The sequence below is a fragment of the Raphanus sativus genome, unplaced genomic scaffold (genome assembly GCF_000801105.2).
Source record: "Raphanus sativus cultivar WK10039 unplaced genomic scaffold, ASM80110v3 Scaffold0259, whole genome shotgun sequence".
In the NCBI taxonomy this organism is placed as follows: Eukaryota; Viridiplantae; Streptophyta; class Magnoliopsida; order Brassicales; family Brassicaceae; genus Raphanus; species Raphanus sativus.
In genome coordinates this window covers 12930-40206 of record NW_026615579.1, presented here as the reverse complement: position 1 = coordinate 40206, position 27277 = coordinate 12930, and the positions used below count along the sequence as shown (strand labels likewise).

The following is a 27277-nucleotide window of genomic DNA, read 5'->3' as shown; positions in this document are numbered from 1 at the left end:
ACTGCTAAGGTCACTGAATAAGAAGGTTAAAGCACGAGGTGGTTAAAGAGCATCACAAAATAAGGTCCTGATTCCCACAATAGTTTTGACTGACTCGATCCTAAAAACTGACTCGATAAAAACATTAAAATGACACAAGGACTGACTCAAAAAGGACACAAGCGAATATAGTACATTGCTCCCCCAGACTTAGTTCACACCATCCCTGGTTGTGAAAATAAATCAAAGGAAGCTGAAACAGAAGCAAATAACATGAAAAATAAATAGTTCAGATGGATAAGACAAATGGATAGAAATAGTCCTTTCGGACTCAGTCTGAATCGCCGCTACCGGAGTGACCAGCTGTCCTCCTGTTCCTCGGTAGTCTCTCTGCTCCAGTGGATGTTCCGGCTTGTTCCTTATCTGGGCGCCTTGTTCTCTACGGTGTACGCTCCTTCTGGACTCCAATGCAGCCGCCTGTGATCGCCCTGAGTATCCTCTTCATGAGGCTGTTGTTCTTCTTCTGGGACTCAACCATCCAGCGTCTGTAGGCGTGATCATCAGTCACATCGGTGAAGTCCTCTAGGTCATACTCACCATCAGCCGGTGGAGGCACATGCTCCACATCATCCATGTCCTCATCATCGTTCTGAACCGGCGCTCTTGGATCATCGCAGAGGTGCTCTTCTTTGAGTGAGAACACAATGTTCTTCAGAGACAAGAAGTCTGTGAACCCAGGCATAGGGAGCTTGCAGTACAGAGGGTTCCCTTCCTTGTCTTGGAACTTGTAATTGTTCTCGTCGCGCAAGATGTGGCATGCGATCAGGTAAGGAGTATCAATGTACTCCTTCTCAGAGACAACCGTGTAGGAGCTGAGGTTGATGTTGAAGTGCTGGAACAAGGGAGTGAGCAGACTGCTGGAACGATCCTTCTTGTCATCAGTCCGAATCAAGGTGTCATTGCGCTCAGCGAACATGGAGATGAGATGGAACCCAGGGTTGGTCTTGACTTCCTGGATCGAGGTGATCTTTTCTCTGCGCATCTCGTCTTCAAGTACCGTGTAGAGAACCTGGAGCTCTCCATTCGTGATCTTGGAGGTGTACTCCTTCGCGAACAAGACGTTGGACACGATCTTTGCGATGATCCGGATAGCAGGGTTCCGGATCTGCGACTGGTAGGCCTTGCGAGAGGTGAACTTGGCGGCTGCAATGAGATCCCAAAAGGTGTCTGCCGGCTTGTACTTCTTCTCCACTAAAACTCCCTTAGGCGTGTCTGCAATCTCGAGTAGCTCGTTCAGATCGTTGAGAGAGATGGAGCAGAACTTGCCATCAGCCATGAAGGAGAAGAAGCAGTTCTCGTATGTAGGCTCATTGGGGTTCTGAAAAGTGATCTGGCACGTCGCGAGCACTTGCCTGACCAAATCCGGGTAGAGAACCTGGAGCTCTCCAAGTCCGTGTAGAGAACCTGGAGCTCTCCATTCGTGATCTTGGAGGTGTACTCCTTCGCGAACAAGACGTTGGACACGATCTTTGCGATGATCCGGATAGCAGGGTTCCAGATATGCGACTGGTAGGCCTTGCGAGAGGTGAACTTGCCGGCTGCAATGAGATCCCAAAAGGTGTCTGCCGGCTTGAACTTCTTCTCCACTGAAACTCCCTTAGGCGTGTCTGCAATCTCGAGTACCTCGTTCAGATCGTTGAGAGAGATGGAGCAGAACTTGCCATCAGCCATGAAGGAGAAGAAGCAGTTCTCTTATGTAGGCTCATTGGGGTTCTGATAAGTGATCTGGCACGTCGCGAGCACTTGCCTGACCAAATCCGGGTAGAGAACCTTGGCTTGGAAACAGAGAGGCATGAGTCCCATAGCCTGCATCGTGTCAAACACCTCAATGTCAAGTCCTAGATCGGCTAGGGTCTCCTGGTGCGCGAACCTCGTGGGCAAGATATGTTCTAGAAGGAGCCGGTTGTATCTCGCTGCTGACTCCTTGTCCCATCCCTCAACATTGTAGTCAAGGAGCATCGGGTCATTGAGGTCGATGGGCTCGCCCTCAGTCTTGTTCGGCCATGGGTAACCAGGTGGAGCTCTCACGGCTGGAGAAGATGTGCTCTTGGCGGCCCTTGCGTTTCTCATCTTTGGAGGATTCTGCAAAACAAAGACAATATCCCAATATCAGCACAGTTCGTCGGTTATTCTAGAAACGATGGAACAATCCAATCTTCTTGTTTTACTTAAGTCCATCGATTGCTAGAAAACCTACACAAGCCTCAATCTCTACAGCATATATCGCAAAGATCAAGAATCACAATCAACAAATCGGTTCCTCTTCCATTCAAAATTAATCATCGATTCAATCCTAGTAGCAAGTATACTATCAAGAGCTACAATCTAGGATGAAATCACAAAGCATAAAGGGAAAAGAGGATCCAAGAAATCACTCCCAATCGCGAATTGCATGCGCAAAGAGGGGGAGGATCTTGAGTGTTTACCTTGATTGAAGAGGTGATTCCTGCAAAACAAACCTATCTCTAGAGAACCCAAGAGCTGAGAACCAAAAATCGACGGAGAGAAAGAGAGAAGAGTGATTCGTGATTTAGGGTTCTAAAGGGGGTAGTTTGCAGCGAGAGAGAGAGAGAAATAGTGGGAAGTGGAGTGTTTGGGCTTTAAAAAGGCCAACCAAAACCGCTTCCCCTTCCTTTTTATTTGTTTTTTTTTTTTTTTTTTTTTTCGAGTACTTACCTGGAAACAATCGGCGGAACAACCGCTGGAGTGTTCTCCTGGAATGGTCTCGAGTTTTCTTGATTTTTCAACCTGCAAGTTAGTTCCTAGAATGATAAAGACAAAAAAAAACAATATTTACCCTCACTGATATACCATGGATTTTACCCGTTTTTTAACCATGGTATACTAGTATTTTACTATATATTTAATCTGTTTTCTAGCCTGTTAGGTATGTTTTCAGGTTCAGGAGCATTTTGTGAGAAAGTGATGTTTTTGGAGTATTTTGGAGTACAAGAGATGATACACCCGAGTTGACCATTCAAGACTAAGTCGGAAGTCAACATTGCGATTATAATCGATCGATACTCATCCTGAGTTGTCGATCGATGTAGCCGAGAAGATCCGAGTACTAGAAGATTATAATCGATCGATACACATTCAGTGTTGTCGATCGATATCGAGGACGAAATGGTTTAGCCGACTACTTCACCAAGACTTCACCAAATTACGAGATTGCCCCTGACGAGTTTTTAACCTAATGGAAATGCTTAAATACTCATGCTAAGTATTTTTTACGGCAAGTTTTGAAACCTTTGAAGCTTGAAGCTTTTAACAACCCTCAAAGCAGAGAGTGTGAGAGAGAGACTAGAGTTTTATTTGTTTGAGAGAGATTGGAGAGATTTCTCATCTCCTTTTGTATTTCTACTTTATTCAATCTATGCAATTCTTTCATCTATCTATTGTTATGAATTTTCTAGCTATGTCTGAGTAGTCTACTTGTTAGATCTAGGGTTTAAATAGGTTTGTGGGATTAGCCCCAAACTATAATTGCTAAGTTGTGATACTCATCAAATGGATTGTACCCTATGCTTGTTTTAGATTAGCTAACTAGAACATAGATCACTAGGATCTTAGATTATCTTGAATTATCCATTTGAGCGATGCCTGTTTCCCGTTGAGAAGAACGACAGTTCCTCCTTGAGACATTGTGGTCATATTTGGTTCGCGCCTAGGCAGATCTAGAAGCCGTCGATCGATAACCCGACTGGTGAATCGATCGGCGCCGCGAAAGGTGTATCGCTCGATATCTCAAAAGGATATCGACCGACTCTTTTTCTGTGTCATCATGCGAAAGGTGTGGCCAGAGATCTAGATATTTTAACCAGTGATTCATTCACATATGTTAAGCGGCTGAGATCTATAGTATCATGCAAGCAACTTGTTAAAGCATTTATAGAGATTATAATCTCCATTCCTGAATAGAAACCCTATGTCTAGCACTCTTTATCCCATTTAAACAACCCTTCATATTGTTAGTTAGAGCAACTGCCTTGCTCATTTTAGGAATTGTTATTTTCATTTCTATCATATAAACCAACCTTGCCTAGGATTGATTAGTAGATTTTATTTAATTGGTTCCCTAGCTCCTCGTGATTCGATCCCTAAGTACTACAGCTGTACCTCTTATTTGAGAGAGTAAGCTCTACTGGGTAATTTGAGCACTATCAAATTTGGCGCCGTTGCCGGGGAGCTTTGATCGCCATTAGATTTAATCTTATTAATCTTAGGTTTTTCTTTTACCCTCTTTCTTATTTAATTTTTTTTTCTTGTCTTTTCAGGTACATGCCCAGCAGTACCAGAAGCAACAAGGAAAATCAACTATTATTCTCAGAGGATCCTGCACACTTGGAACGCTCAATCCGCAAAGACCTACGCTCCGCATCGATCGACAGAACCGCATTACCGTCGACTGACACTCACGTTCAACAGTCGACCGACACTCAGACAGCACCGTCGACCGATACCGTTCGTCGATCCGCATCGTTCGATACTTCTAACCGTATATCGATCGACACTACTCCGCGAAGCATGGTCGCGATTGTCATTCTCACGCAGGGCGAGAATGGAAATCTGTATGACCAAGATGGTCATCTGCGTAATGCAACAGGTCAGAAACTAGATGCACAGGGAAACATAATCCCTGAACCTGAAGCTGAGGCTACAGGAGAAGCTCAAACACGATCGTTGGCAGACTATAACCGTCCAGACGAGTACTACACCAACAGATCAGCTATTCGACTTCCAGAGATTCAGAAGCCGAACTTCGAGCTCAAGCCTCAGTACTACTCTCTCGTGTCTCAGATACCTTATTCTGGGAAATCACACGAGCATCCTATGGACCATCTGAAGAGGTTCGAGGATCTTATCGCTGCTATTCGTATGGATGGAGTCCCCGAGGACTACCTACTCTGCAAGCTCTTCAAATACTCACTGATTGGAGAAGCTTCGCACTGGCTCAAGCAGCTACCTACAAGATCACTGACATCCTGGGCCGACATCAAAAATGCCTTCCTGCGTAATTTCTTTGATGAGGCACGCGCTGAAGACTTAAGAAGCAAAATCGCCACTTTCGCGCAGAAGCCTAGTGAGACTTTTAAAGACGCGTGGATCAGATTCAAGTTCTTCCAGCGAGACTGTCCACACCATGGATTCAATGAAGTGCAGCTGTTAAGCACTCTCTACAGAGGTATCGCCTTAAGGTATCAAATGGCTCTTGATACTGCTAGTGAGGGGAACTTCAACACTAGGAATCCAATAGAGGCTGTGAGACTTATTGAGAACCTAGCCAACAGCAGCAGCACCAAGAACACTGACTCTGACAAGAAGAAATCGGTTGCAGCCATCGGGGAAGACCAGATGAATGAAGTCAGAGCCAAGATAGATGCTTTACATGCATTTCTGGGGCAGCCAGTCTGCTCAGCTGAAGAAGGAGAAGCTAGAGAGGATGATACAGAGGAAGATGTGAACTACATTGGAGGTACTGGATTTCAGAGATATGGAAACCATAATGGTAACAGAAACTTTTTTGGCAGTGGTCAGAAGAGTAACTACAACCAGAGTTCACAGTATCAGAAACCCTTCAGCAACACAAGGAACTACGGCAACTCAGCTTACCAAAACCCACCGCTACCCACCCAGGAGAGTAAGTTTGATGCCATGATTGATAGAGTTCTGGAAGGTCAGCAGAAGCTTACAGTATACTTCAATGGGAAGATTGATTCTGTCTTCAACAATCTGACCACGAGGATAGACACCATCTGCACTCAAGTTAAGAAACTTGAGACACAGATTTTCCAGACTGAAGACTCTATCAGAAGGATTGGAACTTCTAAGGAAGTAGGGGAAGGAAATAGGAAACACCACGTCAATGCTATCATAGATGATGATTTCTGGCAAGTGGTGAAACAGGAGAAGCTACAAGAAGGAGACTTTGAAGTGGAAAGTTCACTAAGTCTCGGTGAATCACAATGGTGTCGATCGATACCAACTAGTCCACATCGATCGACATCGACGATGTCTTTTCCGGATATGCTTGCAGACTGCAACGCGATTAGGATATTGACACATGCTGAATTCACGGCTTCTCATCCATACCCACCAACCCACACCTACGAAGATATCGACCGACGAGACGAGCCACTCATCGATCGACACAAAGAAGAGAACCGTATCGATCGACCCTATTCTCCACCTATCGATCGACACGCACCTCTCACATACCGAGTGCAACTACCATCGATAGACAGCAACCGAATCAATGCACTCAGACCCACACCGAAACCACAAGCTAACCCTACCGAAATAACTGGTAACCTTTCAGACACTACACCTGCATCAGAGGAAACTGAAGGAAGAAGGTTAAGGAGTAGGAAGGAGAAGATTCCTAAGAACCTTAAGAGGGAAGCTAATGAAAAGGAGATTGATGGTTTCACTAAGAGAGTTATCGGAATCCCACCAGAGAAACCTTTTGAGGAGGTTTATTTCACAAAGAGATTGTGGATGTTCTTCAGAGAAACAAGGGAGACTGAAACTGACATTAGAAGAAGGTTTGACAATGTCAGAGAAGAGATGAGGAAAAGGATTACTTTGCTAAAGAAGAGTGATCCTGGGAAGTTTGCAATACCCTGTGTGGTACAAGGGATTGAATTTCCTCATGCACTATGTGACACTGGTTCATCAGTCAGCATCTTACCAAAGGTCATGGCAGACCATCTGGGCCTGCAAGTAGAGCCTTCACCAGAGATCTTTACTTTCGTGGATTACTCTCAGAGAAACTCTGGAGGCTTCATCAAAGACCTGGAGGTACATATTGGTGATGCTATCGTCCCTGTGGATTTTCATGTCCTAGACATCAAGCTAAATTGGAACTCTTCCCTCTTACTTGGAAGAGCATTTATGGCTACAGTAGGAGCCATATGTGACATGAACACCAACAGGATGTGCTTGACTATGATAGATCCAGATATCCACTACGACCCTGTCAAGCTTGGCAAACCACCAGCCAAATTAGTGGTAAAGGAAGATGATACTGGTATCATCGCAGTTTGTCATTGTGAAGTCGAGTACGAGACAGAGTACTCGGGATCGATCAACAGTACTTTGACGTCATCGATCGACACTTGCAAGTCGGAGGAGATCGACAACAACTATGGATCATCGATCGACAGAGACCCACCAGATGATCAACTCGATCTACCAGATCATTGCTACCCGAATTTCGACATCCCACCCAACCGAAAGGAAGATGATTACTCAGTAAGGAGTTGAGCGGATAGCGGATTTCATGAGAGTTTTGCAGTAGACATAGCCACCTCTTCCCACAGTGGAGACCACAGTGAAGAACATGATGCAGACTATTGGGAAGAGAGAGCTTGGGAAAATTACTTGGAGAATGACAGATTTGCAATTCGATTCCCACAATCGATCGACATCAACCGCCCACCATCGATCGATTATCTACTTTATCCAGCAAAACGACATCGTCCATCGATCGACATTGCCAGTATAATATCGATCGACATTAACCCGGACGACTTAAAGGACAAAATCAGAATTTCACCGATTAGGGCAACACATGGGTATAAAATGTTGACAACTCAAGCCACGAAAATTCAAAACTTTTCACCTTTTACCCAGCAGCTTCCAGCATTCAGAGATTCATCAATGGAAGACTGCAACAACATGTTCAATCGATCCAACCGTGCAGCTAGACGTGCACTATCGATCGCCACCACCACACACCCATCGATCGACACCTTCAACAGAGCTCAACCGAGATCTCATGAACCTTATGATATCAGGAACGTTTCACTAACACCTGATGAATTTGGAACTTTCAGGGACACAGATGGCTATGCAAGAGCTATGGATGGAAGAGTCCTGCACATAACAAGAGAGGACATAGCAGACATCCTCCAAGTTGCTAATGGACCAAAACCTGTTCACACAGCAACGTAGCCATCCAGACATCCTACATCACGTCCAGGACAACCACAACACCAACACGAGGGAGGATACAGTTCCTCAACACTTCGGTCAACCTCGACATTCACCATCGATCGACATCGTTTCAACACCGACGATCGACGGCGGATATCCCGGATCGATCGACAGACCAAGAGTCCGATCGCCCGACAGACGATTGGAGTTTGGACGACGTGCCTTCAATATTGATGGATCCAGGAGATTCAAGTGGGAAGCTAAGGATGAATATGGTGTCTACAGAGATGAGTTTGGCTATGCTATAGGAGTTGATGGTGAGATCATCCATGTTACCAAGGAGCAAGTAAAGAGACTTTTGGATAGAGCATCCCTTTTTCACAAAGGTTGCTTACGACTTCCAATACACACACACCCTTACCATGCATACACACCACCACCAGTGCCGTACAGTAGAGAGGAGGTGGATGATATGGTGACTGATGTATGGAGAGCTCAGGCGCACCTTGAGGCAAACATGCACACATTGGTGGAAGACACTTTCCAGCCTTCGGATGTCAGTTACAAGGACTTCCAGAATGATATGGCTGAGATAAGAGTGGAGCTTGGAAACATATTGACCATGCTTGAGAAAGAGGCTACGCCACCAGTATCGACCGACAGAGTACCTGTACCATCGATCGACATCAGCAAGACTACATCCATGGACCGACCAGAATGTTCATCACCTAAGAAAGATGAATGGGAGGTTGCTTACATCAATACACGGATTGGAGACGTCTACAGCGCTCTCAACAACAATGTCGAATGGTTAAGCAAGAGGATCGATCTTCTACAGAAAGAGTTGGACACACTTCGCCAGAACGACCGAGCTAAGCATGCTACTTTTCCATCGATCGACAGGCCTGAACTAACATCGATCGACAGACAGCCACCACTAGCGAGACGAGCAGGCACTACAGCAGAAGTTGATGAACTTAAACATGAGCTGTACGAGGCTATGGATGCTATGGAAAGGAGACTCAACGGGACCTATGATACCATTGACTACACTGTTAACGAACGTGTTAACAGCCTCTACAGAACTACTCGCCATATGAAGGGTAATATACGTGCTCTGCAGTACCAAGGACAGTGTTCACAGTCGATCGACACAATGGATTCTGAGTAGACCGACAGACCCCTCAGCGAAATGACCGACGCGCATCTCGTAGCATCGATCGACACCGAGTCTTTAGCAGACCGAGATCAGTTTATTCTGGACAGGATCGATGCATTACAAAGTGAGCTGAAATTATTGTCCGTACATACCTACCAGACCATCGACAGGAAAGTTGACAAAATCGAATACATCGAGAATTCTGTGAGGAAACTTCAAGATACAGTCCTCCAGATAGATAAGAAGCAACTACAAGCGGATGATGCCACAAGAAGCTTCGTCGCCACATGGTTCAATAGTAGGAGACACAAGATTGATGATTGATGTCCTGTAATCAGCAGTTTCTGCACCCCATGAATCACTCACCTACCACAGTCAAGCTAAATGACTATAACCAAGCCCTGAGTGGGAGGCAACCCACTATTAGGTTTTCTTTTTCTTTATTTTTATTTTTATTTTATTTTATTTTTCTTTTTGCTTTTATTTTTCTTTTTCGAATTTATTTTGCAGTTTTTATTAGATCCAAGTAGAATGATAATTCCATCGACCGACATTCCCCATTCATATCGCTCGACACCACACGACCATTACTAACGATCGACGTATACCACTACGAATCGATCGACATCTTGTCGATCAGGTTTATTCATTCTAACTTGTTCTATTAATTAATTATGTTTTATTTTATTTACCTCACCACCTGGTGTTACACTGGGACAGTGTAATTTAAGTCTGGGGGGGGGGAAGTTTACTAATATGTGTTTTTATTTTGGTTTTTATTAAAATGTTTTTCAAAATTATTTTTCGCATAAGTATTAAATAGGAACATTGATATGGATTTATATTTGATTGTCTGACCACTCTTTAGCACCATTCTAGATTACTGATTGCAGATAGTACTAAAGATGCTAAAGTAGATCAACTTGCTATCTATATTCACTAGCTAAGATTGTTTGAAGGAACCAAAGCTGACCTCCAACACTAATACTGACTTATTTGCTTGTCTTGGGGCTTGGATATCACTGGATCGGAATCCTCTTACAAGTCTGGAAGGTAAAAAGTCTGTGTGTTTCTGGTTCCCTTCCTTCTCTCTCTTCGGCATCTCGAGATCTAAGTTTATGTTTTAAAAGATTGAAATGATTTCTTGAGAAGCAGAGGGGTAGGAGTGATTCCTGCGACCCCAGTATTCTAAATCTCAAGGATGATCACACATTGTGGAAACGAGGGGTAGGAGTGATTCCTGCGACCCCATTATTCGCTACACTTTGTCAAAAATGTATGAGTTACAATGCAAATGTCAATGAGATGGACTAGATGACCTATGTGGCATCGAAACCTGTTGAAATTGAAACTAATAAGAGATTCAGTGAAGAGAAAAGAGGGGAGAAAGGGATCAGAGAAGACTACCTGTGTGTTCAGATACTTGTTTGAGTTGAATCCATGTGTTCTTTGATCGATACTCCCAAGGTAAAGCCTGCACTTTATTTTATGTTAAGAAATGAGGTTAGTAGAGGGGAATGTCAGATGAGAATTGCTAAGTTGTTGACTAGATGAGTTTGGTTGCTAAGCTAGGATAAGGCATGATGAACTTCTGTGATTAGGATGTTTAGACATGAATTGCAAACCCATAGAGTGATGACTTCAATATATTGAATCTTTGAGTTCCTGCTATTTCCAAACCTTTTCCAAAGACTACTGTTTTTGCTTGAGGACAAGCAAAGGAGTAAGTCTGGGAGAGTTGATATACCATGGATTTTATCCGTTTTTAACCATGGTATACTAGTATTTTACTATATATTTAATCTGTTTTCTAGCCTGTTAGGTATGTTTTCAGGTTCAGGAGCATTTTGTGAGAAAGTGATGTTTTTGGAGTATTTTGGAGTACAAGAGATGATACACCCGAGTTGACCATTCAAGACTAAGTCGGAAGTCAACATTGCGATTATAATCGATCGATACTCATCCTGAGTTGTCGATCAATATAGCCGAGAAGATCCGAGTACTAGAAGATTATAATCGATCGATACACATTCAGTGTTGTCGATCGATATCGAGGACGAAATGGTTTAGCCGACTACTTCACCACCAAATTACGAGATTGCCCCTGACGAGTTTTTAACCTAATGGAAATGCTTAAATACTCCTGCTAAGTATTTTTGACGGCAAGTTTTGAAACCTTTGAAGCTTGAAGCTTTTAACAACCCTCAAAGCAGAGAGTGTGAGAGAGAGACTAGAGTTTTATTTGTTTGAGAGAGATTGGAGAGATTTCTCATCTCCTTTTGTATTTCTACTTTATTCTATCTATGCAATTCTTTCATCTATCTATTGTTATGAATTGTCTAGCTATGTCTGAGTAGTCTACTTGTTAGATCTAGGGTTTAAATAGGTTTGTGGGATTAGCCCCAAACTATAATTGCTAAGTTGTGATACTCATCAAATGGATTGTACCCTATACTTGTTTTAGATTAGCCAACTAGAACATAGATCACTAGGATCTTAGATTATCTTGAATTATCCATTTGAGCGATGCCTGTTTCCCGTTGAGAAGAACGACAGTTCCTCCTTGAGACCTTGTGGTCATATTCGGTTCGCGCCTAGGCAGATCTAGAAGCCGTCGATCGATAACCCGACTGGTGAATCGATCGGCGCCGCGAAAGGTGTATCGCTCGATATCTCAAAAGGATATCGACCGACTCTTTTTCTGTGTCATCATGCGAAAGGTGTGGCCAGAGATCTAGATATTTTAACCAGTGATTCATTCACATATGTTAAGCGGCTGAGATTTATAGTATCATGCAAGCAACTTGTTAAAGCATTTATCGAGATTATAATGCCCATTCCTGAATAGAAACCCTATGTCTAGCACTCTTTATCCCATTTAAACAACCCTTCATATTGTTAGTTAGAGCAACTGCCTTGCTCATTTTAGGAATTGTTATTTTCATTTCTATCATATAAACCAACCTTGCCTAGGATTGATTAGTAGATTTTATTTAATTGGTTCCCTAGCTCCTCGTGATTCGATCCCTAAGTACTACAGCTGTACCTCTTATTTGAGAGAGTAAGCTCTACTGGGTAATTTGAGCACTATCACTCACCAGTGGGTTGCCTCCCACCAAGCGCTTGTTTTCTGTCACTAGCTTGACCTCAATGAGCCGATTAGGCTTGAGGTGAATCGCTTAAGGGTATCTCTACACCTTCAGCGATTGTTGTGTCAGCAAGATATGGCTTGAGACGCTGACCATTAACAACAAATTCTCCACCTCTTGTGTCCAGCAACACAACAGCTCCATAGGGGCGAACCTCCTTGATGGTGAAAGGTCCAGACCATCTGGACTTAAGCTTTCCAGGAAACAGCTTAACCCTGGAGTTGAAGAGTAAGACCCGATCATTCGGAGCAAAGCTTCTGCTGATGATCCGTTTGTCATGGAACGCCTTGGTCTTCTCCTTGTAGATCTTAGAACTCTCATAGGCCAGATGCCTGATCTCTTCCAACTCGTGGATCTGAATGGTTGCCTCTCCTTGGCGGGTTTGATGTCGAAGTTGAGTAGTTTGACAGCCCAAGCCGCCTTGTACTCTAACTCAACAGGTAGGTGGCACGCCTTGCCATAGACCAGACGATAGGGAGTGGTCCCTAAAGGGGTCTTGTAGGCTATTCGGTACGCCCAGAGAGCATCGTCAAGCTTAAGGGACCAGTCCTTGCGGGTGGTGTTGACAGTCTTCTGCAGGATGCTCTTGATCTCTCTGTTGGAAACTTCCACTTGACCACTTGTCTGGGGATGATAGGCGGTTGCAACTTTTTGTTTCACACCATTCTTGCTCAGCAATCCTTGGAACAACTTATTGATGAAGTGAGTTCCACCATCGCTTATAACCACTCTAGGCACTCCAAATCTTGGAAAGATGATGGAGGTGAACATCTTGGTTACAACTCGCGCATCATTGGTTGGACTAGCAATCGCTTCTACCCACTTGGAGACATAGTCCACAGCAACCAAGATGTACTCGTTCTTGTGAGAGACTGGGAATGGTCCCATGAAATCGATCCCCCAGCAGTCGAACACTTCAACTTCCAAGATGTAGTTCTGAGGCATCTCGTTTCTCTTTCTTATACTCCCCATCCTTTGGCATGAATTGCATCGTGATATGAAAGCGTGAGCATCTCTGAACATAGTGGGCCACCAGAAACCGGCTTGGAGGATCTTGGATACTGTTTTGAAGGTGGCAAAATGACCAGCATAAGAGGAACCGTGACAGTGGTGAAGGATCCCTGGAATATCAGCCTCTGGAACACATCTTCTGAAGATCCCATCCTTGCCTTGCCGATATAGATACGGCTCATCCCAGAAGTAGTGCCTTGCTTCCCTTAGAAATTTCCTCTTCTCATTCCCAGTAAACCTCAAAGGCTCTTTCTCAGCTGCCAAGAAGTTGGCAATCTCAGCAAACCATGGAAGGTTCGGGTACTGCTTCTGGATCACTGCAACAAATGCTCCTTCTACGCGAGAACAGTCCTTGATGACAGGTGACGACTGTTCCAAGTTGCATAGACCAATCGCGTTGACGTATTCCATCGGTTGTTCCTCGTCAAGAATTGTCTCATCTGACACTTTCATCCTAGAGAGATGATCTGCCACTCCATTATCAACCCCCTTCTTGTCTCTTATCTCCAGATCAAATTCTTGAAGCAAGAGGATCCATCTTAAAAGCCGCGGTTTAGCATCCTTTTTCGTGAGTAGGTACTTGAGAGCCGTGTGGTCTGTGTGCACAATCACCTTTGATCCAACCAGATAGGATCTGAACTTCTCAAAAGCGAACACGATGGCAAGGAGCTCCTTCTCTGTGGTTGCGTATCGGCACTGAGCTTCATCTAAGGTCCTGCTTGCATAGTATATCACGTGAAGCTTCTTGTTTTTACGCTGTCCAAGGACTGCTCCCACTGAAAAATCACTTGCATCTGTCATGATCTCAAAAGGAAGATCCCAGTCTGGAGGTTGAACAATTGGTGCACTGACTAGAGCTCCCTTGATCATGTGGAATGCGGCTAGGCAGTCGCTGTCAAAGGCGAACTGAGCTTCTTTGCAGAGCAACCGAGTGAGTGGTCTCGCGATTTTAGAGAAGTCCTGGATGAACCTCCTATAGAAACCAGCGTGTCTCAAGAAACTCCTGATTCCCTTCACTGAAGTCGGTGGTTGCAGACTCATCATAACCTCGATCTTTGCCTTGTCCACCTCAATGCCTTTCTCTGATATCTTGTGTCCCAGAACAATCCCATCTTTGACCATGAAGTGGCATTTCTCCCAGTTCAGCACCAGATGCTTCTCCTCGCATCGCTTCAGCACCCTGCACAAATTTGACAAACAGACATGAAAGGAGCTTCCATAGACGCTGAAATCGTCCATGAAAACCTCCATTATGTCTTCGATCAGATCAGTAAAAATAAACATCATGCAGCGCTGGAAGGTCGCTGGAGCATTGCACAAGCCGAAGGGCATCCTCCTGTATGCATATGTTCCATAAGGGCATGTGAACTCGTCTTCTCCTGATCGTCTGGGTGGATGGGAATCTGAAAGAAACCTGAATAACCATCTAAAAAGCAATAGTAAGGGTGGTTAGCCAATCTCTCAAGCATTTGATCAATAAAAGGAAGTGGGAAGTGATCCTTACGAGTCGCAGCATTAAGCTTACGAAAATCAATGCACATGCGATGACCAGTAACTGTTCTAGTAGGGATCAATTCATTCTTTTCATTGGTTACCACAGTGATCCCACCCTTCTTAGGTACTACATGCACAGGACTAACCCACTTACTATCAGAGATCGCATAGATCACACCTGCTTCTAGAAGTTTCATTATCTCTTTCTTTACAACATCTTTTAGATTTGGGTTTAACCTCCTCGGATGTTCTACAGAAGTCATCGATTCATCTTCCAGGTGTATTCTATGCATGCACAGATCAGGTGAAATGCCAGGTATGTCAGCTAGAGAATAACCCAATGCCTTACGATATTTTCTCATTTCACACAAAAGCAGAGCAGTCTCGGCATTGTTCAGGTCAGCATTCACAATGACAGGATATGTAGAGTTAGGTCCAATAAATGCATACCTGAGTCCCTTGGGAAGGGATTTGAGCTCTACCTTTGGAGCTTTCAGCTCGCTCCATGAGTCATCGGTCTGAGCTGCCGGAACAGACGGGTTCTGAGGCGCGGTTGTTCCAGCAGATTTGCTGGACTCGCTGTTCTCCCCCAGACTTAGATTTGGCACCATCCTTTCTATACTCCTGGCTGAATCCAGGAACTTGGCATAGGCATCAGCATCAACACTCTCTAAACTCTGCTCGGCTTCAGCTCTGACTAAGGCGAGTTCAACAGGATCATCAGTGAGAATTTCCTCAATCATTCCCTCATGCGGCTCTAGCGGATCACCATCTTCTTGGACAGTAAAGGTTTGTCCATCCAGCATCGGCTTCTTGAGCATCTGGTTCATCTCAAACTTCATCACAATATCTCCAAGATGGAGATCAATCTTCCCTTGTCGGACATCAATGATAGCTCCAACAGTGCATAGAAATGGTCTGCCCAGGATCAGGGGATCCTTTGACTCCTCCTCGAGTTCCAGAACAACGAAATCGGCAGGGACCAGTGTGTTCCCAACCAAAACTTGAAGATCCTCGAGGATCCCAACTGGAGACTTCACGGATCGGTCAGCAAACACTAGGGACATCCTGGTAGGCTTGAAGTCCGTGTATCCAAGCCGCTTGAGGTTTATGCTTGACCCTAGATCGACCAGTGAGCATGAGAAGACTGTTCTCCCAATCTGAACCGAGAGGACAAACTTTCCCGGATCACCCAGTTTCTTGATCCTTTTATTCAGGAGCACTGCACTGCACTCCTTAGAGACAATCATGAACTCGCTGTCATCAGATATCTTCCCAGAGATCAGTCCCTTCACAAAGCTACGCATGGATGGTATCATCTGGATCGCACTCATCAGAGGGAGCTTGACAGTTAGGTCTTCCAGCATCTTCCTGCACTTCATCTCTTCCTTATCCTTGCGAGTTACCTTAGCTGGAACAGGGTAGGGTACTTTTGGTACATACTGACGAGCAGGAGAAGGTGCTGCAGTCGCTGGAACAACCCCAGCGGGTCGCTCTGCTTCAGTCCGAACAGTCTCAGTAGGTTGTTCTGCCTCTTCCGCATCTGTAGGTACAACTTTAGGCGGTTGATCTGACTCCTTCTGCTTCCCTTTCTCAGCCGATGTGAATTTTCTTAGGGTTTTTATCTGTTTTTCCAGGGAGAGTTCCTTGCTGTCTCTTCACACTCTCAGCAGTCTGAGCAATCTGAATATCCATCTGTCTCATATGGCTTGAGACATTGTCATACTTGGCACTCCGGTCATTGAACATATGATTCATCCTGGTGTTGATGTCGTTGGTAACCTGGTTCAGTGCTTTTCCCTGGATCTGCTGACCTTGGAGCAGTTGACTCATCATATTTGCGAGGCTCTTCATGTCATCATGCGGAGCAGTCTGAGCCGGTTGTGCAGCCTGCTGATTAACCGGCTGTTTCTGGCTGTGGAACTGGGCATTCTGAGCTGGGTTGAGGACAAAGGTTCTTCCCTGATTGCCATAAGGCCTTTGGTATCCACTGTTCTGACCCTGATTGCCTTGAGCTTTATCGTCTGGTTTAGGGGCATTGAACAGGTGGGGATTGTTCCTCACGTTAGGGTTCGGGTGATAGTTCTTGAACTGTCATCCTTGCCCATTCACATAGCTCACTTCATGCTGATCTTCAGCCGACTGATCTGCCTCTGATGTGCCTTCCGCGGTTTCTTTATCCTGAGGGGATTCTTCCATGATGAAGACATGGTTCTGGTTGCTCTTAATCAGCTGATCGACCTTGGCAGAGAGCTCATCAATCTTGCTGTTTTCAACGCTGTTCACCTTTTTAGTGCGGTCAGTCTCGCGGTTGTTATCAGCTGAGCTTGAAGCCATGTTCTCAATCAATGCGAAGGCACCTTGAGTGGACTGGGTCATGAAATCTCCATTACTGGCTGAGTTCAAAGCGTTCCTGTACTCCCAGCATATTCCATCGTAGAACACTCCCAGCATATAGTCTTCCTCAAAACCGTGATGTGGGCACTCCCTGCGGTAGACATTGAATCGCTCCCATGCATCGCAGAACGGCTCGTCTACTAGCTGCTTGAAGGTCGCGATCTTCTGTCTCAGAGCTGCCGTCTTCGATTTCGTGTAGAAGTGGCTCAAGAAAGCTGATCGGACTTGTTCCCAAGTGGTGAGTGATCCAGTATGTAGGGAATCTAGCCAGCGAGAAGCTTTCCCATCAAGAGAGAAAGGGAACAGAGTACACTTGATGTAATCGGGTGGTACTTCATTCGCTTTAGTGAAACCACACATCTTCTCAAAGTTCTCGATGTGGTCCATCGGTATCTCAGCAGGAAGTCCATTGAAGATCTTCCTTTGCACCAGACTTATCAAGGCTGGCTTGATCTCGAAGTCTTGCCTAGTGCACGGTGGAGGGTTGATGGCAGATCGCGTAGCAGGCAGATTACGCAGTAGGTTTTTCTGGCCGATCGGAACAACCTCCTCCGGTTGGTTCTGCTGATTCGCAGCATTCAGAGCAGCTTGCTCGGCAGGAGCTTGCTGCGCTTGGATCGTTTGCTGCATCTGCTGCATCTGCTGTTGCATGAGTGAAAACGCAGCAGTGAGATCATCCTGGTGATCACCCATGTTGGTGTTCGTAGATCTCGGCTGTTGACGGTTCTGTCGTTCCAATCTCGCTAATTCTTCGTTGGTAAGCTGATGCAGTGGTCCTTGTTTGTTGCTCCGAGTATGTCTACTGGTCATGCACCTGGATCATCAGCTGAAACAAAGAAATAAACACGAGTCAGATATCTTAGACTAGATATGAAACCGAAAATTAGAGGTAAAAAAAAATCTGGTCCCCGTCGCAACGGCACCAAAACTTGATACACTAAAAATGAATCCTTGCTACTGCCAAGTTAACAGTTGCAATTGTAGTACTTGAGATTCAAATCCAGAGGACCAGTCTAAACTCTAGTTCTATAAGTTCCGAAATCAAGCTAAGAGGAAGATAAGAATTTTGTTATAAAGTGACAATAGTTAACAAGCAAATAAAACACGAGATTGATTCAATTAAACAAGAGCTAGCCTAGGGTATTTCATTGGGTGTTGAAATGGAGCCAAAAAATTATTCAAGCACGATGAAGTGCTTTCTAGAACTCGGATCAATCAGCTGGAACACTCCACTGTCGTGGCAGTGATCGCTTTGCAGATCGATCTCACCACCAAACTATCGTTGGGATGAGGATCGATTGCAAGCTTTAGAGAACAGGTCTGATCAGTTCACTTACCACCCTAATATCTACTTTCGCTGATTAGGGATACTAAGCTAATTCAATACATGTCAAGTTATCTCCTAAGCGGTTAACTAGGTGATGAACTAGTGATCTAACATCAAGTGATCAGTTTAATGAAAGCATTAAGAACAGTTTGAATGAAGAATAGTTAATGAATCGCTTATCTACGTTTAGCTCATGCCTCAACACCCTAAAAACCCTAGGTGAGCAACGCTACTACTCGATCATGATGCAGATAATCAAAGACATAAATCCTGAATAAAATTGCATAAGAACAGAGTATGAAACAAAAAGGGTTCAGAGGATCTTCTCTATGAGAGGATGGATTCTTCTCCCTTACAAGTTGCAGATCACAATATCACAGTGTTCTCTTGTAAAACTAGCCTAAGAAAAAAAAATGATAGATGGCGTTTTTATATGGAGGCGCCAATCAGAAGAAAAGAGATTAGGGCAACAGGGCTTTAATTCCCGAAATAGGAGTTTCCATATTCGTCGGAAACAATCTACGGATCACTCCGTCTGCTTGTTCCGCTTGAGAGAGAACAGTCTCGGGACTGTTCTACTTGACTGTTCTCCGCAGAATTGCTCCAAAAGGACATCTTTTCATCATGCACCTTCTCTTCTCTCTTCTACTAACTCCAGACCTGTAAAAGGCCAAAAAGGACTAGACTGACACGAATGAAAACATATATACAATGATGTGAAAAACACCATATATCATAAAGCTTCTTAGATCGTGGTTCATCCTGGTTTGATAAGAATCATGAAGCTATTGCCATATGTCCGAACAGGCTAATCTGGAATCATCTGGATAGAAAGTGGGATATCTTCTTACTCACAACTCCTATGAGATTTATTCAACTTTCTGGTTATTCTCCACTGATTAGTTGTTCCCAATCAAGCTTCTTACATATTGGTTCATCCTGGTTTGATAAGAATCATGAAGATATTGCCATATGTCCGAAAAGGCTAATCTGGAATCATCTGGATAGAAAATGGGATATCTTCTTACTCACAACTCCTATGAGATTTATTCAACTTCCTGGTTATTCTCCACTGATTAGTGGTTCAAAATAAAGCTTCTTAGATCGTGGTTCATCCTGGTATGATAAGAATCAGGAAGATAATGGCATATGTCCGAACAGGCTAATCTGGAATCATCTGGATAGAAAGTGGGATATCTTCTTACTCACAACTGCTATGAGATTTATTAAACTTCCTGGTTATTCTCCACTGATTAGTGGTTCCAAATAAAGCTTCTTAGATCGTGGTTCATCCTGGTTTGATAAGAATCATGAAGATATTGCCATATGTCCGAACAAGCTAATCTGGAATGATCTTGATAGAAGGTGGGATATCTTCTTGCTCACAACACTTATGAGATTTATTCAACTTCCTGGTTATTATCCACTGATTAGTGGTTCCAAATAAAGCTTCTTAGATCGTGGTTCATCCTGATTTGATAAGAATCTTGAAGATATTGCCATATGTCCGAACAGGCTAATCTGGAATCATCTGGATAGAAAGTCGGATATCTTCTTACTCAAAACTCCTATGAGATTTATTCAACTTCCTGGTTATTCTCCACTAATTAGTGGTTCCAAATAAAGCTTCTTAGATCGTGGTTCATCCTGGTTTGATAAGAATCATGAAGATATTGCCATATGTCCGAACAGGCTAATCTGGAATTATCTTGATAGAAGGTGGGATATTTTCTTGCTCACAACACTTATGAGATTTATTCAACTTTCTGGTTATTATCCACTGATTAGTGGTTCCAAATAAAGCTTCTTATATCGTGGTTCATCCTGGTTTGATAAGAATCTTGAAGATATTGCCATATGTCTGAACAGGCTAATCTGGAATCATCTGGATAGAAAGTGGGATATCTTCTTACTCACAACTCCTATGAGATTTATTCAACTTCCTGGCTATTCTTCACTGATTAGTGGTTCCTAATAAAGCTTCTTATATCGTGGTTCATCCTGGTTTGATAAGAGTCATGAAGATAATGGCATATGTCCGAACAGGCTAATCTGGAATCATCTGGATAGAAGGTGGGATATCTTCTTGCTCACAACACTTATGAGATTTATTCAACTTCCTGGTTATTCTCCACTGATTAATGGTTCCAAATAAAGCTTCTTAGATCGTGGTTAATCCTGGTTTGATAAGAATCATAAAGCTATTGCCATATGTCCGAACAGGCTAATCTGGAATCATCTGGATAGAAAGTGGGATATCTTCTTACTCACAACTCCTATGAGACTTATTCAACTGCCTGGTTATTCTCCACTGATTAGTGGTTCCCAATCAAGCTTCTTACATATTGGTTCATCCTGGTTTGATAAGAATCATGAAGATATTGCCATATGTCCGAACAGGCAAATCTGGAATCATTTGGATAGAAAGTGGGATATCTTCTTACTCACAACTCCTATGAGATCTATTCAACTTCCTGGTTATTCTCCACTGATTAGTGGTTCCAAATAAAGCTTCTTAGATCGTGGTTCATTCTGGTTTGATAAGAATCATGAAGATATTGCCATATGTCCGAACAGGCTAATCTGGAATCATCTGGATAAAATGTGAGATATCTTCTTACTCAACTCCTATGAGATTTATTCAACTTCCTGGTTATTCTCCACTGATTAGTGGTTCCAAATAAAGCTTCTTATATCGTGGTTCATCCTGGTTTGATAAGAATCATGCAGATATTGCCATATGTCCGAACAGACTAATCTGAAATCATCTTGATAGAAGGTGGGATATCTTCTTGCTCACAACACTTATGAGATTTATTCAACTTCCTGGTTATTATCCACTGATTAGTGGTTCCAAATAAAGCTTCTTAGATCGTGGTTCATCCTGGTTTGATAAGAATCTTGAAGATATTGCCATATGTCCGAACAGGCTAATCTGAAATCATCTGGATCGAAAGTGGGATATCTTCTTACTCAAGACTCCTATGAGTTTTATTCAACTTCCTGGTTATTCTCCACTGATTAGTGCTTCCAAATAAAGCTTCTTAGATCGTGGTTCATCCTCGTTTGATAAGAATCATGAAGATAATATTATTTTGTATAATCTGAGTGTTTATAAAGATTAAAGGAGACTTAAAAGAGATTAAGAGACTGAAATGTCAAGAAATGATTCTTAGATTTAATAGTAACCAAGACTAGAGAGAGAGAGACATAACTTGCTTAGCTTATTATTAATGAGAGGTTTACAAATATATAGAGAGACTAAGACAAGGGTTTCGACAACAATATACTGTAGTAAGCATGTGAGGTCAAGAGTAAGGTAAGCGCCAAACCAAGCTTAGCCAATCAGGTGCATCACATGCTTTGGCATCTTGACTAGATGCCTTTTACTTTCCAGACCATGACAGCCTGTATGCGCGCCTCTTCCTTCTTCCTTAACGGTCATATGGTTTGTAATTCAAACCTTAGTTGCGCAGCCTAACCTTCCACACCACTTGGTGTCTTTGCCTCACTTTACTTCTTCTCACTTAGTTACCATTGTCACTGTAGTAACTATTGTAATAGTGAATAGTGTGCATTCACTATTCACTATTCACTATTTGCCCAAACTCTCAAATACTATAGAAACCTCATCTCTTACTTAGCCTCATCTTCTCTTAACTTAAGCCTCTCATCTCAGCACTCCCCCTCAAGCTTGACCATATGGAACAAGTCAAGCTTGGAAAGCCATGAGATCTTCCTCGTTAAAAACCTCACTAGAGAAAACCCAATGGGACAAAACTCTATTGAGGGAAAAAGAGTGAAGACCTCATAGCTAAGGGGATCAGCTCCTCTTGCTCAAATCAATGAGGCCCAACCTGATATGGATGGACTCCATTGTCTTCTGCCTCGCAGCCTTGGTGAATACATCAGCCAACTGATCTTCACTTCTAGTGTAACATGGTAAGATCACTCCAAGTACAATCATCTGCCTGACCTTGTGGCAATCAACATCTATGTGCTTGGTCCTCTCATGGAACACTGAGTTGGATGCAATGTGAATAGCTGCTTGGTTATCACAATGCATAGTCATTGGTGTAGCTTGATCAATCTCTAAGTGCTTTAAAATCCCCTTGATCCACACAAGCTCATTGGTTAGCTTCAGCATGGCTCTGTACTCGGCTTCAGCACTAGAACATGAGACCACCTTCTGCTTCTTACTCTTCCAAGTAACGAAGTTACCACCAATGAAAGTGCAATAGCCAGTGGTTGATCTTCAATCAACTCTATCCCCTGCCCAATCAGCATCACAATAGCCCACCACTTCTGTACTCTTGTTGCAACCCATCCATACACCAAGACCTTGAGTCCCATTCAGGTACATCAGCAGCCTCTCCACCATTCTCCAATGGTGTTCCTTCGGAGCTTGCATATGCTGGCTTACCTGATTCACAGCAAAACATATATCAGGCCGAGTGATGGTTAAATAGATTAACTTACCAACAAGCTTTCTATAAAGCTTTGGATCATGGAAGAGCTTGCTATCTTCAATCTCCCCCTCACGTGGGACCTTGTACCCATCCTCCATGGGCATCTTAGCCACCTTGCCTCCATATGCACATGCATCTTTCAAGATATCAAGTGTATATTTCCTTTGAGAGATAAACAATCCTTCCTTGGCCCTACACAGCTCAATACCAAGAAAGTATTTCATCTCTCCTAAGTCTTTAATATCAAAAACAGATTTGAGAAACTCCTTAGTTGCCTTGATACCTGTTTTATCAGAACCAGTGATGATAATATCATCAACATATACAAGGATTACAATGATACCTGATGGTGTAACCAATGTAAAGAGAGTATGATCAAGTTCTGACTTCCTGAAGCCTCTACCATTCAAGGTTGTGCTCAGCTTGTGGTACCAAGCTCTAGGAGATTGCTTGAGACCATAGATTGCTTTCTTTAACCTCAAAACATTTCCCTTCTTTACTAGATGCTCAAGACCAGGTGGTGGCAACATGTACACTTCATCTTCCAGCTCTCCTTGTAGAAAAGCAACCTTGACATCCATTTGCCAAAGATCCCACTCAAGGTTCACTGCCACTGATAAGACAACTCGGATTGTATGGAGCTTAGTGTTGACATGAAGAAATAAAGAGTATTAGTCATGATAGTAAGATCAAGAATGGCGTAAAGGAGTAAGATAGATCAGCATGGTTAGAATAAGCAAAGAATCAACTTACCTTGGAAGACAAGTCTGTCCGTACAACCTAACCTACCTTGGAGAGCAAGACTTGGAGAGAAGGTGACTTAAAGTCAAGAGATGGCAAGAAGAATATCTCTGATCGACAATAGGAAGAAGAGAGACGTTGAGAAGCAAAGTCACGGGTTGGTTAATGATTCAAGATCTCTCCCACCCGTTAGGACCTGTCGCTCTCCACCTGACCAAGTCTGTGCATTCCAGTCCAAGAGTAGTCTAGTTTATATTATTTCTAGGATATCTTTGTTTATTATTGTCGACTGATCTATGTCTCCCTTGTCTCTCTTTAAATACTCATGTACTAGAAACATATCAAGTAAGGAAATATAATTCCTCTTCTTATTTTCTCTCTTGCGCAATATCACTCTCTCTCTCTCTCTCTCTCGGATTCTCACTCTGTTCTTGATTAATCTTCACACATACACTCTTGATTCATACAATTTATCATGGTATCAGAGCATCAAAGCTCTTGAAACCTATTTCTCTTCCGCAAATCTACTCTGTTCTTGTTTCAAATTCATCTCACAAACTTTCTCTCTCCTGTTCTTGGCGAGTTGAAGAAAGATGGATGAACACAACAGCAACCACAAACATCTCAACATTCCTGTGACCTTGAAAGGGGTTAATTACCTCTTCTGGGCCAGGATGGTGAAGAGAGCTCTTGGAGGCAAAGGCTTGTGGAAGTATGCAACAACTGAAGCACCCACAAAGCCTACTGTCCAAGAAGAGAAGGGAAAAGAGAAAGAAGAAGCTGATGAAGACAAATGGGGCCAAGAAGACCTCATGGTGCTCTCAGCTCTCCTTAGTTCTCTTGAACCCGCAATCATGGAGTCCTACTCCTACTGTGAGACCACCAAGCAGCTATGGGACACTCTGTACAAAGTGTATGGGAATGTTTCCAACCTGACAAGGGTCTTTGAAGTGAAGAAAGCTCTCAATGGTCTCAACCAAGGGGACATGGAGTTTCAATCACACTTTGGCAAGTTCAGATCTCTTTGGGCCGAGCTGGAGCTGCTGAGACCTCACACTGTGGATCCTGACATTCTCCTAGCCAGGCGTGAAGAAGACAAAGTCTTTGGAATGCTTCTCACCCTCAACACATCCTATGGAGCACTAATCAAACACATCTTAAGAGCTGATAAACTCCCTGACCTAGATGATGTTTGTGCACAAATCCAGAAGGAAGAAGGGTCAGTAAGCTTGTTTGGAAGCAAAGGAGACTTAAACATGGCGCATCAAGCTGAGGAGATTGTTGCCAACAAAGCTGCTTACAAGCATGAGGATAGGAAGTCCTTGATCTGTGACCACTGCAAGAAGAAGGGTCATCTCAAAGACAAGTGCTGGATCCTGCACCCTCACCTAAAGCCAAACAAGTTCAAGGAACCAAGATCACAGTACCAGGATGCAAGAGCTAACTTCTCAGCTGATGGTGTTGAACCGGCGACTCCAAACCAAGGTGGTGGAAGCGCAATGGCATCTACATCAGTGTACAATACACCAAGGCCTAACCTGGATGAACTCCTCAAGAAGTCTGACTTGGATGCTCTCATCAAGGCCCTAAAAGAATCTGGTATCTCTAGAACTCTTGGTATCTCTCTCAATGCTTCTCACACTGCTGGTGATGTTTTAAACTTGTTAAAATCGGCTAAACCATTGATAATTGACTCTGGTGCTTCACATCATATGATTAGTGATTTAAACCTGATTAAAAACATAGTTCCAGCCTTAGGAAATGTGATGATAGCTAATGGTGATAAAATCCCAATTAAAGGGGTTGGCGATCTTAAGCTATTTGATAAAGAATCAAAAGCCTTTTATATGCCAACCTTTGCTTCAAACCTGTTATCTGTTAAGAGAGTCACAAATGATTTAAACTGTCATGTTACTTTCACTCCTAACAGTGTGTATTTTCAGGATATTGATTCAAGTAAGTTGCTTGGAAAAGGTGTCACAAAAGGAGATTTATACTTGCTTGAGGACACAAGACCAGCATCTGATTTATCTGTTGCATTTGTTTCTGTTTCTGATTTCCCTAAAGATGTAATGTGGCATGCTAGATTAGGACATCCTCATTCTCATGCCTTAAACATCCTGTTGCCTAGTGTTAATTTTCAAAATGATTGTGAAGCTTGTATTCTAGGAAAACATTGTAGAATTGTGTTTCCAAAATCCAAGACTATCTATGATAATTGTTTTGACTTGATTCATTCGGATGTATGGACTGCCCCATGTGCATCTAGAGAACACCATAAGTATTTCGTGACATTCATAGATGAAAAGTCTAAGTACACTTGGATAACTCTGTTGCAATCTAAAGATAGGGTGCTAGAAGCTTTTAAAAATTTTCAAAACTACATCACTAACCATTTCAATGTCAAGATTAAAATTCTTAGATCAGATAATGGTGGTGAGTACACTAGCACAGCCTTCAAACAACACTTAGCCGCGCATGGAATCATACATCAAACTAGCTGTCCCTATACTCCACAACAAAATGGTGTGGCTGAAAGGAAGAATAGGCATCTAATGGAGGTGGCCAGGAGCATTATGTTTCATGCAAATGTCCCTAAGAGGTTTTGGGGTGATGCAGTTGTCACTGCCACTTACCTTATCAACCGCACTCCCACTAGAGTCCTACTTGATTCCACACCATATGAGGTACTGAACAAAACTAAACCTTCCATAGATCATTTGAGGGTTTTTGGGTGTGTTTGCTTTGTCTTTGTACCAGGAGAACTAAGGAACAAGCTAGAACCTAAGAGCACTAAGGCTATGTTTATTGGCTACTCTACACATCAGAAGGGATACAAGTGTTATGTTCCAGAGACAAGAAGGGTCCTAGTGTCAAAGGATGTGAAGTTTCTGGAATCAAAAGGCTATTATGCTGAGAGGAGTTGGGAAGAGCTTGAAAATCTATCTCAATCTGCCTCGGACAGAGCAAGTAACCTTAGAGTGGTGATGGAGAGGCTTGGCATCAGTTTGTCTAGATCACCAGCCCCGGTCAGTGAGGTTCCAACACAAGCTACTGAAGAAGCAGCTACAGATGTTGAGATCACTCATCTTGATACTGAAGGGGGTGATAGTACTGAGCAACAACCAATGCAACCTCAAGAAACCTCAGTATCTCATGATCAAGATGAGATGATAGCACCAACCGGAGTCACTGAAGCTGAAACAGAACCTGAGCAGATACAACCTAGAAGAAGTACAAGGATCAGGAAACCAGCTTCAGATTGGACTAAGACAAGAGTGTACTTCAATGCAGAAGCCGTGGCACACCCCATTAGTGCAGTATGCTCACTAGCTCACTACCCAGCAGAGCATCAAGCTTTCATCACCGAAGTGGATCAAGAATGGATTCCAAAGACATATGAGGAAGCCATGCAAGATGAGGAGTGGGGAGCATCTGTTGGAGATGAGATGGGAGCTATGGAAAAGAATGGAACTTACTTTGAAAGTGAGCTTCCCAAAGGAAAGAAAGCAGTGACAAGCCGGCTGATCTTCACAATCAAGTATGGAGCCAA

The 27277-nt window shown here is 43.3% G+C and overlaps 2 non-coding genes across 2 annotated transcripts; one reads left to right on the top strand and one right to left on the bottom strand.

Annotated features, from left to right (window-relative positions):
• Window positions 1-5081: 5081 nt before the first annotated feature.
• LOC130501713 (small nucleolar RNA R71) lies at window positions 5082-5189 on the bottom strand. The gene has a single exon (XR_008939852.1). It is a non-coding gene; the product is annotated as a small nucleolar RNA R71 (small nucleolar RNA).
• Window positions 5190-17257: 12068 nt separating this feature from the next.
• Window positions 17258-17364, top strand: LOC130501712 (small nucleolar RNA R71). The gene has a single exon (XR_008939851.1). It is a non-coding gene; the product is annotated as a small nucleolar RNA R71 (small nucleolar RNA).
• The last annotated feature ends 9913 nt before the right edge of the window (window positions 17365-27277 follow it).